Source organism: Coturnix japonica, chromosome 33 (genome assembly GCF_054131305.1).
Source record: "Coturnix japonica strain WE chromosome 33, WE-NBRP24, whole genome shotgun sequence".
Lineage (NCBI taxonomy): Eukaryota > Metazoa > Chordata > Aves > Galliformes > Phasianidae > Coturnix > Coturnix japonica.
This window is the reverse complement of record NC_140695.1, coordinates 1,981,011-1,994,176: the sequence shown is the minus strand read 5'-3', so window position 1 is coordinate 1,994,176 and position 13,166 is coordinate 1,981,011. Positions and strand designations below refer to the sequence as shown.

At 50.2% G+C, this 13,166-nt stretch overlaps 1 long non-coding RNA gene and 1 pseudogene across 2 annotated transcripts; both read right to left on the bottom strand.

Moving 5' to 3' along the window:
* Positions 1-1,052: 1,052 nt before the first annotated feature.
* The window catches only part of LOC146755342 (uncharacterized), a 58,731-nt pseudogene continuing 46,617 nt past the window's right edge, over positions 1,053-13,166 (bottom strand).
* On the bottom strand, positions 3,644-7,717 carry LOC146755343 (uncharacterized). Of its 2 annotated transcripts, XR_014938156.1 has the most exons (4): positions 7,530-7,717; positions 4,623-4,705; positions 4,309-4,435; positions 3,644-3,710 (listed from the first exon to the last, which is right to left on the bottom strand). It is a non-coding gene; the product is annotated as an uncharacterized LOC146755343 (long non-coding RNA). The 2 variants fall into 2 exon arrangements; XR_014938155.1 differs by lacking the exon at positions 7,530-7,717 and having other exon boundaries at positions 4,623-4,813.

The window sequence follows — 13,166 nt, the reverse complement described above, 5'->3', positions numbered from 1 at the left end:
ATAGATGAGTGGACAGTGTAGTGGGTTGAGAATTGGCTGACTGGCAGAGTGCAGAGGGTTGTCATTGCCGGTGTGGTGTCTGGCTGGAGGCGTGTAACTAGCAGCGTCCCCCTGGGGTCTGTACTGGGTCTGGTCTTGTTAAACATCATCAGCGACCTTGATGAGGGGATAGTGACCACCCTCAGCAAGTTTGCTGATGACACGAAGTTGGGAGGATTGGCTGACACTCCTGAAGGCTGTGCTGCCATTCAGCGAGACCTGGACAGGCTGGAGAGCTGGGCAGTAAGAAACCAGATGAGGTTTAGCAAAAGCAAGTGTAGAGTCTTGCACCTGGGTAGAAATAATTGCATGCACCAGTACAGGCTGGGGGAAGACCTGCTGGAGAGGAGCTGTGCATAGAGGGACATGGGCGTCCTTGTGGACAACAGGTTGGCCATGAGCCAGCAGTGTGCCCTTGTAGCCAAGAAGGCCAATGGCATCCTGGGGTGTATTAAAAAGAGCATGTCCAGCAGGTCGAAGGAGGTGATCCTCCCCCTCTACTCTGCCCTGGTGAGGCCTCATCTGGAATATTGTGTCCAGTTCTGGGCTCCCCAGTACAAAAAAGACAGGGATCTCTTGGAAAGAGCCCAGTGGAGGGACACAAAGATGGTGAAGGGATTGGAGCATCTCCCCTATTAAGAAAGGAAATGCCTTGTCCAGAAGCAAGCAGTGGGCTGGAGAGGGCACCAAAACGAAACCCTGCTTGCACCTTTCCCTCTCCTCATTCCACATGCTGACATTTATTTTAAGAGCAAAAACAAGACTACAGTGAAGAAAGCTCCAGAACAACTCAGCTACTTTATTCACCCCCTTCTCTTTCCACTACAGAAGATTCTCAGAAAACCTCCAAGAGCCACCTTACTGCTCTGCTGACCCTTCTCTGGGATGCATGAGTGCGCTCAGAAATGACTGAGAGCAACACATGCACACAGACACACAGCAGATCCCTACACAACCGCTTCTCCACTAGGAAACAGAATCAAAAAGCAGCTGGTGGAAGAGTAGAAGTGGAAAGTGGGCATGGTGAGAGAAGTGCTTTGGGCAGCAAGGAAAGGCCATCTGAAGCTCCTGGGTTAAGTCCCTTCTGCAGAGGGTGTCGGTGATGCCGTCTCCTTTGCAAACTGTTCCTGCATGGGGAGAAGCATTGGTCTCCCTCATCCCTGGGCTCTCCAGCATCCTGAGAGTCTCTCCTGCTGGGGGTTTTCCCATGAGAAATGAGGCACCAGCCCTGAGAGAAACTCTTCCTGCAGGAGATGCACTCCTAGTAGCTACCTGTCCTGTGGACTGCAATGTTTAATGAGGACTGAGCTTTGCATGAAGTTCTTCTGGGAGTGTGAGGAGCTCTCTGCTCGGCACAAAGCCCTTCTCACACTCAAGGCTTCCTGCCATTTCAGCTCACTGGTGCAGACATTCTGGTAACACAGCAGATGGGATTCTCTGAGGGAGAGAAAAGACAAGTTCCCAGGCATCTCCCTGCATGCAGGCCTGGCCAAAATGTTCTAAAATGTCCAACAGAAGCTATGGTCTCTCTCCTGTGTGCATATGCTGGTGCAGCTTCAATTCAGAACTCCCTTTGAAGCTCTTACCACACTCAGGACACTCACAGGGTCTCTTTTTCTTGTGGATGCTCTGATGCAGCGTCAGCTCAGAACGCCTTTTAAAGCTCTTCCCACACTCAGGACACTTATAGGGTCGCTCTCCTGTGTGCATGCACTGGTGCATCTTCAATTCAGAACGCCTTTTGAAGCTCTTCCCACACTCAGGACACTTATAGGGTTTCTCTCCTGTGTGGACACGCTGGTGGAGCTTCAGTTCAGAGCTGCTTTTGAAGCTCTTCCCACACTCAGGACACTTATAGGGTTTCTCTCCTGTGTGGATGCGCTGGTGGAGCTTCAAATCAGAACTGCTTATGAAGCTCTTCCCACACTCAGAGCACTTATATGGTCTCTCTCCTGTGTGGACATGCTGGTGCACCTTCAGTTTAGAGCTGCTTCTGAAGCTCTTCCCACACTCAGGACACTTATAGGGTTTCTCTCCTGTGTGGATTCGCTGGTGGAGCTTCAATTCAGAACTCCCTTTGAAGCTCTTCCCACACTCAGGACACTTATAGGGTTTCTCTCCTGTGTGGACACGCTGGTGCACCTTCAGTTCAGAGCTGCTTCTGAAGCTCTTCCCACGCTCAGGACACTTATAGGGTTTCTCTCCTGTATGGATGCGCTGGTGGAGCTTCAAATTAGAACTGCTTATGAAGCTCTTCCCACACTCAGAGCACTTATATGGTCTCTCTCCTGTGTGGACATGCTGGTGCACCTTCAGTTTAGAGCTGCTTCTGAAGCTCTTCCCACACTCAGAGCACTTGCAGGGTCTCTCTCCTGTGTGGATGCTCTGGTGGCGCTTCAAATTAAAACTGCTTATGAAGCTCTTCCCACACTCAGAGCACTTATATGGTCTCTCTCCTGTGTGGATGCGCTGGTGGAGCTTCAAATCAGAACTGCTTGTGAAGCTCTTCTCACACTCAGAGTACTTATATGGTCTCTCTCCTGTGTGGACACGCTGGTGGAGCTTCAGTTCAGAGCTGCTTCTGAAGCTCTTCCCACACTCAGGACACTTATAGGGTTTCTCTCCTGTATGGATGCGCTGGTGGAGCTTCAAATTAGAACTGCTTATGAAGCTCTTCTCACACTCAGAGCACTTATATGGTCTCTCTCCTGTGTGGACACGCTGGTGCACCTTCAGTTCAGAGCTGCTACTGAAGTTCTTCCCACACTCAGAGCACTTGCAGGGTCTCTCTCCTGTGTGAATATGATGGTGGACAGTGAGGCTGGAACTCTTTTTGAAGCTCTTCCCACAATCAGTGCACTTAAATGGTCTCTCTCCTGTGTGGATGCGATGGTGGATGGTGAGGCTGGAACTGGTTTTGAAGCTCTTCCCACACTCAAGGCACTTGTACAGTCTCTCTCTTCTGTGGATACACTGGTGGGAAGTGAGGCTCCCACTGTCCGTAAAAGTCTTTCCACAGTCAGAGCACTCAAAGGCTCTCTCTCCTGTGTACATGCACTGCTGGCCAGTGGGGTGGAGTCTCCATTTCATGCTCTCTGCAGAATCACAGAACTCGTAATGCCTCTTTGCTGAGTGCGTGCACTGGTGGCTAGTGATGCTGGAATCCAGTTTAAAGCTTTTCTCACACTCAGTGCATGGATTCTGCTTTTTCATCTGGCACACATCCTTGCTCCTGGTTTCCTCAGGCTGCTTTGGACCTATGTTGAAGTCCACTGGGTTCCTCGGTGTCATTCCCAGATGCTTTCCCAGGGGCTTCTTGATGTGCTCACCCTAACCTTGCTGCAGGACTTCCTGGACATCCCTTCTGATTTCTTCCTCAGAGATGCAATTCCGCTGCATTTCCGCTACACAATTTCTCTGCAGAACCTCCTTTGTATTTCTGATCCCATCAGCTGCTGGATGACAGAGGAAATGCAGCAATAGCACACGGTGCCCAAAATAAAACACAGGCAGAGAAGGCTCTTACAGCCCCAACATTCCCCTTCCCTCCACCACCTCACCTGGGCTGAGGTCTCCTGGCATGGCCTCAGGGCTATGCACATCGGGGATCCAGGGGTCTTCCCCTCTTTCAAGCAGGGAGATCACCACGGGCTTGGGGGCTGGAAGTGGAGCTTCAGGGAGAGAAACAGGGAACAAGAGAGCATTTCCCTCATGCTGGCACAGTGCCTGTTCAACAGTTCCACTCTGTGCCCCTCCCCAAGGAGAAACCACCATTTAGGTCTAAATGACACTGTGCCTACAGCTTCCCTTGGAGCAAAGAATGTTTTGACATCTCTGAACATTGTGAAGGGATATTTTTTCTTTCAAATTAACTTTACAACAGCTTATTTGTTTTCTTACAATCTACCAGTGGTCAAGGCATCAAAATGTTGATGGCAATTGCATGGAAAATCCTCAGTTCCATAGCAGTAACGAGGGATTCATCTGTGAGCTGGAGCTGGTGGCACCAAGCAACACACAACACAAGGGCTGGTTTTCTCCCTCCTGGCTGATGCCTGCTTGCCAGCACTGACTCTGTGGCTTTGATCAGAGTGCCGTGCATACTAATCCCTTCTGAAACTCACGCTTTTCAGTATCTCCTTTCTTGCTGGCTCTGTGGTGTAAGTCAATATGTAGCTGCATGGTGTTTATTCAAGGCCCGGCTTGCAGAGGCTCATTCTGCACAGCCAAATGTGCCCTAACGAGGAGGAAAGGCAGACAAGCTCTCACCCAGCGAGGCCACACACTGGTATGTCTCCAACATCACGTCCCGGTAGAGCTCTCGTTGCACAGGGTCCAGCAGCGCCCACTCCTCCCTGCTGAAATACACGGCCACCTCCTCAAAGCTCACGGGCTCCTGCAAACAAAGAGGCTCCTTGCTGGGAACAGCCAAGGCCCAGGCAAGCAGCTCGCACAGGACAGAACCTCACACCCCAGCTGCTTTTCTGTCCCGAACACACACGCTGGCTGAGGGCATCTCCCTCTTCCCCTGCATTCACATCCCTGGCCCCTTGGCCTCTCCTGCCTGCTTCCCCAACCCCTACCTCAACTGGATGTGCTGCAGCCATTTGCTGCTCTCCTGCAGGCTGGGATGATCACGGCTGGAAGGCAGAAGTTGAACTGGAGCCTGCAGAGAGAAGAGAAATGGCAGGGGAGCTGTGAGGGAATGCAGCAGTCCCAGTCCCAGCTCAGCCCTTCTGCAGGGCACTGCCCAGCCTTGCAGAGGAAGACAATGAGCTGCATCACAGGAAACAATCTGGCTCAAAGAGATGAACCGTCACAAAGCTGTCTCAGACTGGGAGGCTGAAACAACTGGTAGCTGACACTTAGTTCAACAGCTGAGACTGAGAGGGGACTTAAGACAAAGCACGGCAAGGAGGCAGTCATCTTACCCCAAAAGAGGGAGCAGCCCAAGTGCCCCTCCAGCTCTGCTGCACAGCAGCGGGCTGCACCACAGGACCTGCCCTCGAGCAGGGCTGTTTCTGCAGCTCACACCTGCACAGAGATCCCTTGCAGTTTGACATCAAGACTCCTTCTCAATACAGATCTTCTGTAAGACACCCGTGGTTACTTTGGAGCTTTCATGTATTCTCTAAGGTTCTGTCTTAGAGGGACTGTGCACGTATGATTCCTTCCACACAAAGCCTTGACCAAGCTTGGGACTAGGAGAGGATCCAGCCACATCCTAGCTCCTTACCTCTGTGGACTGAAGACATGAGAAAAAAAGGGGAACTACTCTGAGCCTCGTGACTCAATGGGAGGGCCTCCTGTAGGTGTGTGCGTAACCCTACCCTCCATGCAGTAAATAACCAAGTGTATCCAGCCACCTCCGATCCTGTTGTGTCACTGTTAAATCACTACAGCATATCCCTATTATATCAACAAATATAGTCCTGCTTCTCCCTTAGGAGTGTATGCTGTGTTTGGATCCACTTGTGACCAATGGGCAAAGTCTGCAGGATGGCAAGAAGGGAAACAAACCGATGACAAGAGACATGAAGCGCATCCCAAATTCTTCTGTGAATGTTCTCGTGGCAACTGCTGTAGTTGAGCGGCAAGCAGAGGTCACTGGGGCAGTAATAGGATGCAAAATGGGAAAGGTGTTATCAGCATCGTGTCGGGTTTGGAAGTGACATATGAAGCAAAGGAGAACTTCACTGGTCCTCCCAGAATCAAAAGCGACTGATATAGCACAATATTTCTGCTGCACTACGTGGTGCAAGTTGTGCAGGTAATGCTTATTCACACAATAAATGAAGACCTCCCCGAGTCGCCTACAATCCTTTAGGCCACACATCCTCCACCTGTAGGGTTTGGCTCCAAACAGATGCAAAACTGCACCCATAGCACTAATTAAAGGCACTGCCTCTACACAGTTAAGGCAAACAGAGGCAGCAGAATGACGGCTTATTGCCTGCCCTAGCTGCAGTTAAGGAAACTGAAGAGTGATACAGGAGGAATGGGAAAGGGGAGTTTCATTGGAGGTCTGAGTGGTGAAGGAAGTTGAGGACATACAACAAGGACAGCCTGTGCCAACTGGGGGATCTTTTGATTGACTGCAAGCACGCCTAAAGGGGACGGCTACCCAGGAAAGGGATGCAGAAATACTGTTAGAAAATGGTATGGTCATCCAACCATCCAGCAGGAGGTGCAGAAAAGCACCTGGTTTATGGAAGAACACCGTGAATGCAGCCCCCAACACACAATCATAGCAAGCCTCAGCACAGATGGCAGCTGCCAGCAGAGCAGCCTGCTGGAGCACCACCTCCACAGATCCATGAGGGAACACCTGGTGGCAAATGGATTAAATCCTCTGGCAGATGTCCGTACATCCTCTCAGGAGTGGAAGTAGCCCTGGGCTTGCTGAAATCAAGCAAGCCCTCAGAAAAGGGTTGGGAAAAGTACTCTGTAAAGGTGACTGATGTAGTTCTCAAAACCACCTACTGCTGATGTTACCTAAAAGTGGTGATGGCTCACATTCCTCAGGTAAGGAAGTGCAAAACGGCGAGGAGTCAACTGGATGGTTCACACTTCTCAAATAAATAGGATGGCTTACTTAAACACAACAATAAATCAACAAAACATCCAACCACACGGAGATTATTTTTCCATCTCCTGAGAAGAGAGAGTATCTGACAGCACTGCAGCCAAACCAGCCTGTGACGGTCACAGCCACCACCAGCCGATGCAGTCAGCCCACAGGCTGCCAGCTTCTCATCGTCTGTTCCAGAGCCCAGTGCCGGAGCTGCTGCAGATGCTGAACGTGCTCAGGGCCCGCAGCTGTGTGCTCAAGGCATCTGCAGCTGCCGGGACATACTCAACAAAAGCCTTGCCAGGGGTTTGCACAACCCCAGCTGAGCCATCAGGCAAGCGCTCAGCAAACAAAAGGTAACGCCATTTCAAGGGTCGCCAGAGGCACATGTTGCCTGCAGGGTCCCCGAAGAGAAGCTGGGGGCTGCCGGGGAGGAGGAGCAGGGTGAGTGCAAATTTCCACTTGGAGGCTTCACATTAAGACACTGCAAAGGAGTCATCGGGGGGTTTAAAGCTTCCATCAATCCACGCGTGCAGAGCTGCAGAGCGAGGCCGTCTCGTGTCTCCCGTGGCCCAGAGGAAGAACTGCAGCCCCAGCTGCGCTGTGTTACAGAGATCCAACCGGGCAGCAGAGCACGCTGACCTCCTCTGCTCCCTTCCTCACTGCCCCAGCTCCCAGCCCGTTCCCGTGCCCCTCGGAGCCCAGCCCGGGCTGCATGAACTGCTGCCCTGGTTGCAGCCCGTCTGGGCCAGCAAACCTGCTGCGCTGAGCGGGAGCTGGAGCCGGGACCAGGGTCCCGCCTGGGGTACGGCAGTGCGGGTTCCGCCCCGTCCGGGGCCGCTCCCCGCTCCTCTCCCGGTGCTGCTGGCAGGGGGCAGGAAGCGTGCGCTCCTCTGCACGAGCCACGAAGGGCACCTACCTTGGGTGCGGAGCAGGCTGCTCCCAGCTCTGGTGCAGGTAGCCGGGCTCCTCGGAGTCGCGTAGAGCAGAGGACGCCGAGTGCCCTCAGCCCGGAGCTGGCCGCAGGACGGCCTTGGTGCACCTCCTGCCACCGCGGTGCTGCCCGGATGGCTTCCAGACAAGCTCTCGCCTCTTCCGCACAGGCTCAGGAAGGCAGGAATTCCCGCAGCGAGCACGCCCCGAGCCGGCTGCCAGGCGCTTGGCAGTTTCACAGCTCGTTCTCATGGCACATCTGCACCCGTGGGAGGGGGGAAGGGGGGAAGGGATGGGTGTTTATGTTACGCTAATGAAGCATCGCTTTCTGCCGGCTCTCTTTGCTTCCTTCGCTGGGGACATTCGCACACCCCTGTGCTCAGGCATCCCTCCCTTGCTGTCCTGGCGTTCCTTTCACTCCACTCCCCCACGAGTATGTCCCAGCAAGAGGCAATCTCCGGTACAGCACCAGAGGACATTCTGTGTTGAACAGAACTCTTGCAATGGAACCGAGCTGTGGGTAGGAGCTTTACCCAGAAGCTGCTGTAAGAATACGACTTTCCCCAGATCCTTGTCTAAGGGTCCTCATAAGTCTTCTGTGCAGCGATACCTTGTGGTTCTGTGTGGGTTTGTGGTCCGTATGGCTGGCCATACCTACCCTTGAGTTGCACCGGGCAATGTACTTGGGGGTGACCTCACTGGAAGGAAAGCAGTGTGCAAACTGCAATGGGAAATTGCATTTAGGAAAGCAGGATATTGAGGTTCGTTTTCTGGTGGATATGGGTGCGTCTTACTACCCATAGATGGTTTTGTAACAGTAGTAGATGCTACTGCCCAACGAGAAAAGGTTTCCTTTTTTGGATTAATTAAACATAAGCTAAGAAAACAAGCAGGAATACAGAAATTCTTGTACCTGCCAGGTTACTCTGGCAAGAAATCTCATCCGGACCCATGGACTTGTGGCAGTCCAGTTGGTGTAGTAATTCCCTGACCACTTCTTCAAGAATCACAGGGGGTTCAGTCTGCTCCCCAGCCGAGACTACCAGGTCAGAGCATGGGGAGCCCTGGGGATGACCGAGACGACTTTTAAAGACAGACATAAAGAAGGCATTCAGAACATCTGCCTTTTTCTTATCGTCTGTAATCACATTCCCAGCCTCGTCCAGTAAAGAATGGAGATTCCCCTTTGTCCTCCTCTTACAGCTGGTGTACTTGTAAAAGGGTTTCTTGTTTGTTTTTACCCCAGCGGCCAGCTTAGATTCAAGCTGGGCTTTTGCCTCTCTGACTTTCCCTCTACACAAATTACCAGCCTCTTTGTAGTCATTCTGAGTTGCTCTTCCCTCCTTCCACAAGCGGTAGATTCTCTTCTTCTTCTGCAACCTTAAGAACAGTTCCCTATTCATCCACGCCAGTCTTCTTCCCCACTGGCTCATGGGGACTGCCTGCTCCTGCGCCCTTAAGACTTCCTTCTTGAATAGCAACCAGCTCTCTTGGACCCCTTTGTTTGCTAAGACTGAATGCCAGGGGACTGCTCCTACTAGTCTCTTGAACAATTCAAAGTCCGCCCTCTGGAAGTCCAAGGTAGCAGTTTTACTATTCCCCCTCCAAGTTTCACCATGAATTGAGAAATTTATCATTTCATGGTCACGCTGTCCAAGGCAGCCTTCAGCCTCCACATCTCCCACCAGACATTCCCTGTTTGCAAACAGCAGGTCTAGTGGGGCATTTCCTCTTGTGGGTTCTCTGACCAGCTGCATCAGGAAGGCATCCTCTATGCACTCCAGAAACCTCCTAGAGTGCTTCTTCTGTGCCGTGCTATACTCCCAGCATATGACAGGGAAGATGAAGTCCCCAATAAGGACAAGGGCTGACAACTGTGCAGCTCGTGCCAGCTGCTTGTAGAATACCTCATCTGTCACTTCATCCTGGTTTGGCGGTCTATAACAGACGCCCACCAGGATGTCTGCCTTGTCAGCCCTTCCTCTGATCTGATAACATTGATCCATAGGGATTCAATGTTATCATCCCCAGTAACAATCTCGGTAGCATAAAAGAATTCCCTAACGTAGAGAGCCACACCACCACCCCTCCTTCCTTGCCTATCCTTCCTGAAGAGTTTGTAGCCATCCATTGCAGTGCTCCAGTCATGGGAGCAATCCCACCATGTTTCTGTTATGAAGTTCAGAGTTTCATTGGAACTGACTGCTTGTTCAGACTGGGCCCTTCTCTCAACCCACATCCAGCGATGATACACAGGGCCCATATGGGACATGAACTTCACACCGTCCTTGCACCCCATGCAGAGCCTGGGATCTTCTGTCCCCATGTCTTTCATTAAACATCATACAGACCTCCATCCCACTGCCCCAGGAAGGGCCCTGAGCCAACATGAGAGACAGGATCTCCCTGCCAAAGGTCTGGGAATCAGGGCTTGTCCTGTTTGCTTCTTAAGACAAAGAAGGATTTTCTTAGCATCAGAGCCACCATGCCAGTGCCTTTGCCTGACTGGAGTCATGGCTTCCAATTATCTGCTCTAATTAGTGCCTTGGGAAGCTTACTTGGTAATGGCCCTCAGTGGGCCCATTAATACTCCAAGAATCTTCACTGTTACTTTTGACTTTGTCTTGCTGAGTTCTTTGTGCAAACTTCTCTCTGCACTGGAGGTTGATGGACTCAGCACCAAATGTGCCCTGTGGCCCATTATTAACTAAAGAGCCTCTTGTGCCTCTTGCCTTCCTGTTATCTTCTTCAGGTTTTCAGAACTTGTTCAGCAACATGGAGACAGCTTAAAGAGCAAGAATCCAAAATGCAGTTATTGTCTATTTGTTTATAGTTTGTTTTATACAGGAAGTAAAAGAAGCACTTTGCAACTGATGTCAATCCAGGATGTCCCCAGTGAGTTCTATTCTGTTTCTGTGTGGAGAAAGTTCCTCCTCAATCTCCCCACCTCGCTTCTACTCTCATTGGCCCCATGGGACTTGCATCACTTTTCCTCACATCACTCTTCTCTTCTGCCATCACCCGCTCAGTGTTAAACCTACTTTGTACCAACTCCCACTGGCTTTCCACAGAGAACCAGCTGCACATGGAAAAAGAAAGAATTCTCTTTATTTATGGCCAACAAAGAGAAGGAAAGGTGATGTAATTGAATGAACAGTAAAACACAGTGATCAACTGTATGCCGTGTCCAAGCTGCTTCTATTGAGGTTTATCTTTCATAGGTAATATTTACACAAGAAATGAGTTAGACACAGATAGGATGGGATAGACAGAATCACGGTAAAGGAGCTGACAACAGACTTTTGAGGAATGGAGCAAATTCCAGTAATCTCCCTGGGATAGATCAGCCAGGGAGTTGGGAGGTATCAACACTGAACAGGACTCGTGAGTATTTCTCACTTTGAGACGGGTTAACACATTCTTCTTGATTTCTATCTTTGTCTTCAACTCTTTTTTTCACTTCTACTGACATTAATGAACAACTTACAGAATTCATGCTTTCTTTGAAGCATGAAAAATTAAAAGAGAGAAAGTGAAAGAAAAATAGAAATAGAAAAAGAAAAAGGAAAATGAAAAGGAAAAAAAAAGGATATGGAAAGGGAAAGGGAAAAGGTAAAGGAAAGAAAAAGGAGAAGAAAACGACATAGAAAAAGTAAGAGAAAAAGAAAAGATAAGAAGGGATAGGTAGAATCACGGTGAAGGAGTTGACAACACAGTCCATCAGACTTTGGCGAGATGGAGCAAATTTGAGTCATCCCCCTAAAAGTCAGAAATCAGACAGATAATTGGGAGTTATCTGTCTGAACAAAGAGCAAGGGGTGGGGAAATCTGGCAGGCTGTGGCAAGAGCATGTGTCTAAATGGCCTGCTGAAAACATGCCCTTAACGACAGCCATTTATTTAGGAGAGCTGGAGACACCTGGAGCACGAGGGACATCAAATAGACAGCAGGGAAGAGCAGCAGCGGGAGCCGGGCTATAGTCTCAGGGCATTGGCACTGGCACCGCTGTCTGTGTCCCTGAACCTGAAGGCATTTGTGTCCAGCAAACACAGTTCTGGAAAACATCGTAGTTTCAGAAAAAGAAAAAAAGAAAAAAAAAAAAAAAGACATAAAATCACCTCAAAGATACATATTTACAACTTATAATGGAACAATACTCATGAGGTTTTCTCATGTTGAGAATGGTTAACAAATTTTCATTGATTTCAATCTTTGTCTTTAATTCTTTGTCTCAATTTTATTGACATTAATGAATATCTTTTAAGCTTACGGACTCAAAATAAATAAATAAATAAATAAATAAACAAAACGAGATCCATTTGCTTCTTGTACATGGCCTGATGCCCCTTCGACCTTCAGAGATCCCACCAGACTTTTGTTGACGGAGAGTATGAGATCCAGCAGAGAACCTCTCCTGTTTGGTTCCTCCATGGCTTGGTCAAGAATCTCCCATCTGTGCTCTGCACAAATCTTCTGGATGGCACATGCCCTGCTGTGCTGTCCCTGCAGCAGATACTGGAGGGAAAAAGGCTCCCAAAAGGGCCAATGGCCTGACAACATGAGACTCCCATATGTCTGCAGAGGGCACCTTCCACTTGCTCTCCATGAAAAGAAGACAGGAACAGACACTGATGGTCTCCTCTGTTGGCCATTTCCCTTAGCTCTGACCTGTCTGCTCTTCCATCCTCAGGCAGATCTCAGTGCACTCTCACAGAGGGCAGTTGCCCTTCCTTGACTCCTCACCCAACCTTTGTTAAGACTCTGTATTCCCCTTGTGCTACAGTGAAGTTGTGGAAGCCATGTAACTGTGTCCCTGTGGTCCAAACAGGAGCTCAGGCCTGCAGATCATCTATGGTATCAGTGTGCAGAAGGTGAAACACAGACATTAGACGGATCGTGGGTCTTGGATTCGACGTAGCAACACGGACACTCCATGGGCATGGCTTTGCTGAAGGCCCTGTGCTGCTCTTGCAGATGCGTGTGAATACACCAGACAGCTGGTGCTATCCCCTTTCTGGCCCTCAGCTGATGCCCAGGAAGGAGCTGTCTATCTCAGGGATTTCCCACATGGTTTACAAGCACCTGCAAACATCAGGAGCAGCCCAGGCACCTTGGGCATCACCCAGTGTCTGTGTGTGAGCAGCTGCCTCCCAGCTGAAGGACCGAGGACTCAGAGCAGGAGCTCACATGCAGGCAACTCCTTGTGCTCTTCTGAACTGAATCAGAGGAATCCCAGCTCCTGTGGTTCTGTGGGGAGCTGAATCCCATTTCAGCTCCAGGATTTCTGTCAAGGGATGAGATTCCTGCACTGTCTCAGGTGGATCACTGTCCTGCACAGGGAAAGTCCAAACCTCCCTGTCCTTGCCTGGGTGCCCTTTGTGCTTCATCAAACGAACTCTAGTAGCACTCGCTATATGTCTCCATCAGTCACTGACCACTGGACATGTGGTGGCTAATTGAGCGGATTTCAAAACACAGTCATGATGCTGTTGTCTTTCAGGAAATGTTGACCTTGAGGACCCAGGGAAATGTGAGGGGAGATGAGTGGGAAGAATAAAAATGAGATCATCTGCTGTTGAGCTGGGCCACGTTCCTGGGACACAGGGAGCTCATAAAAGTGGAT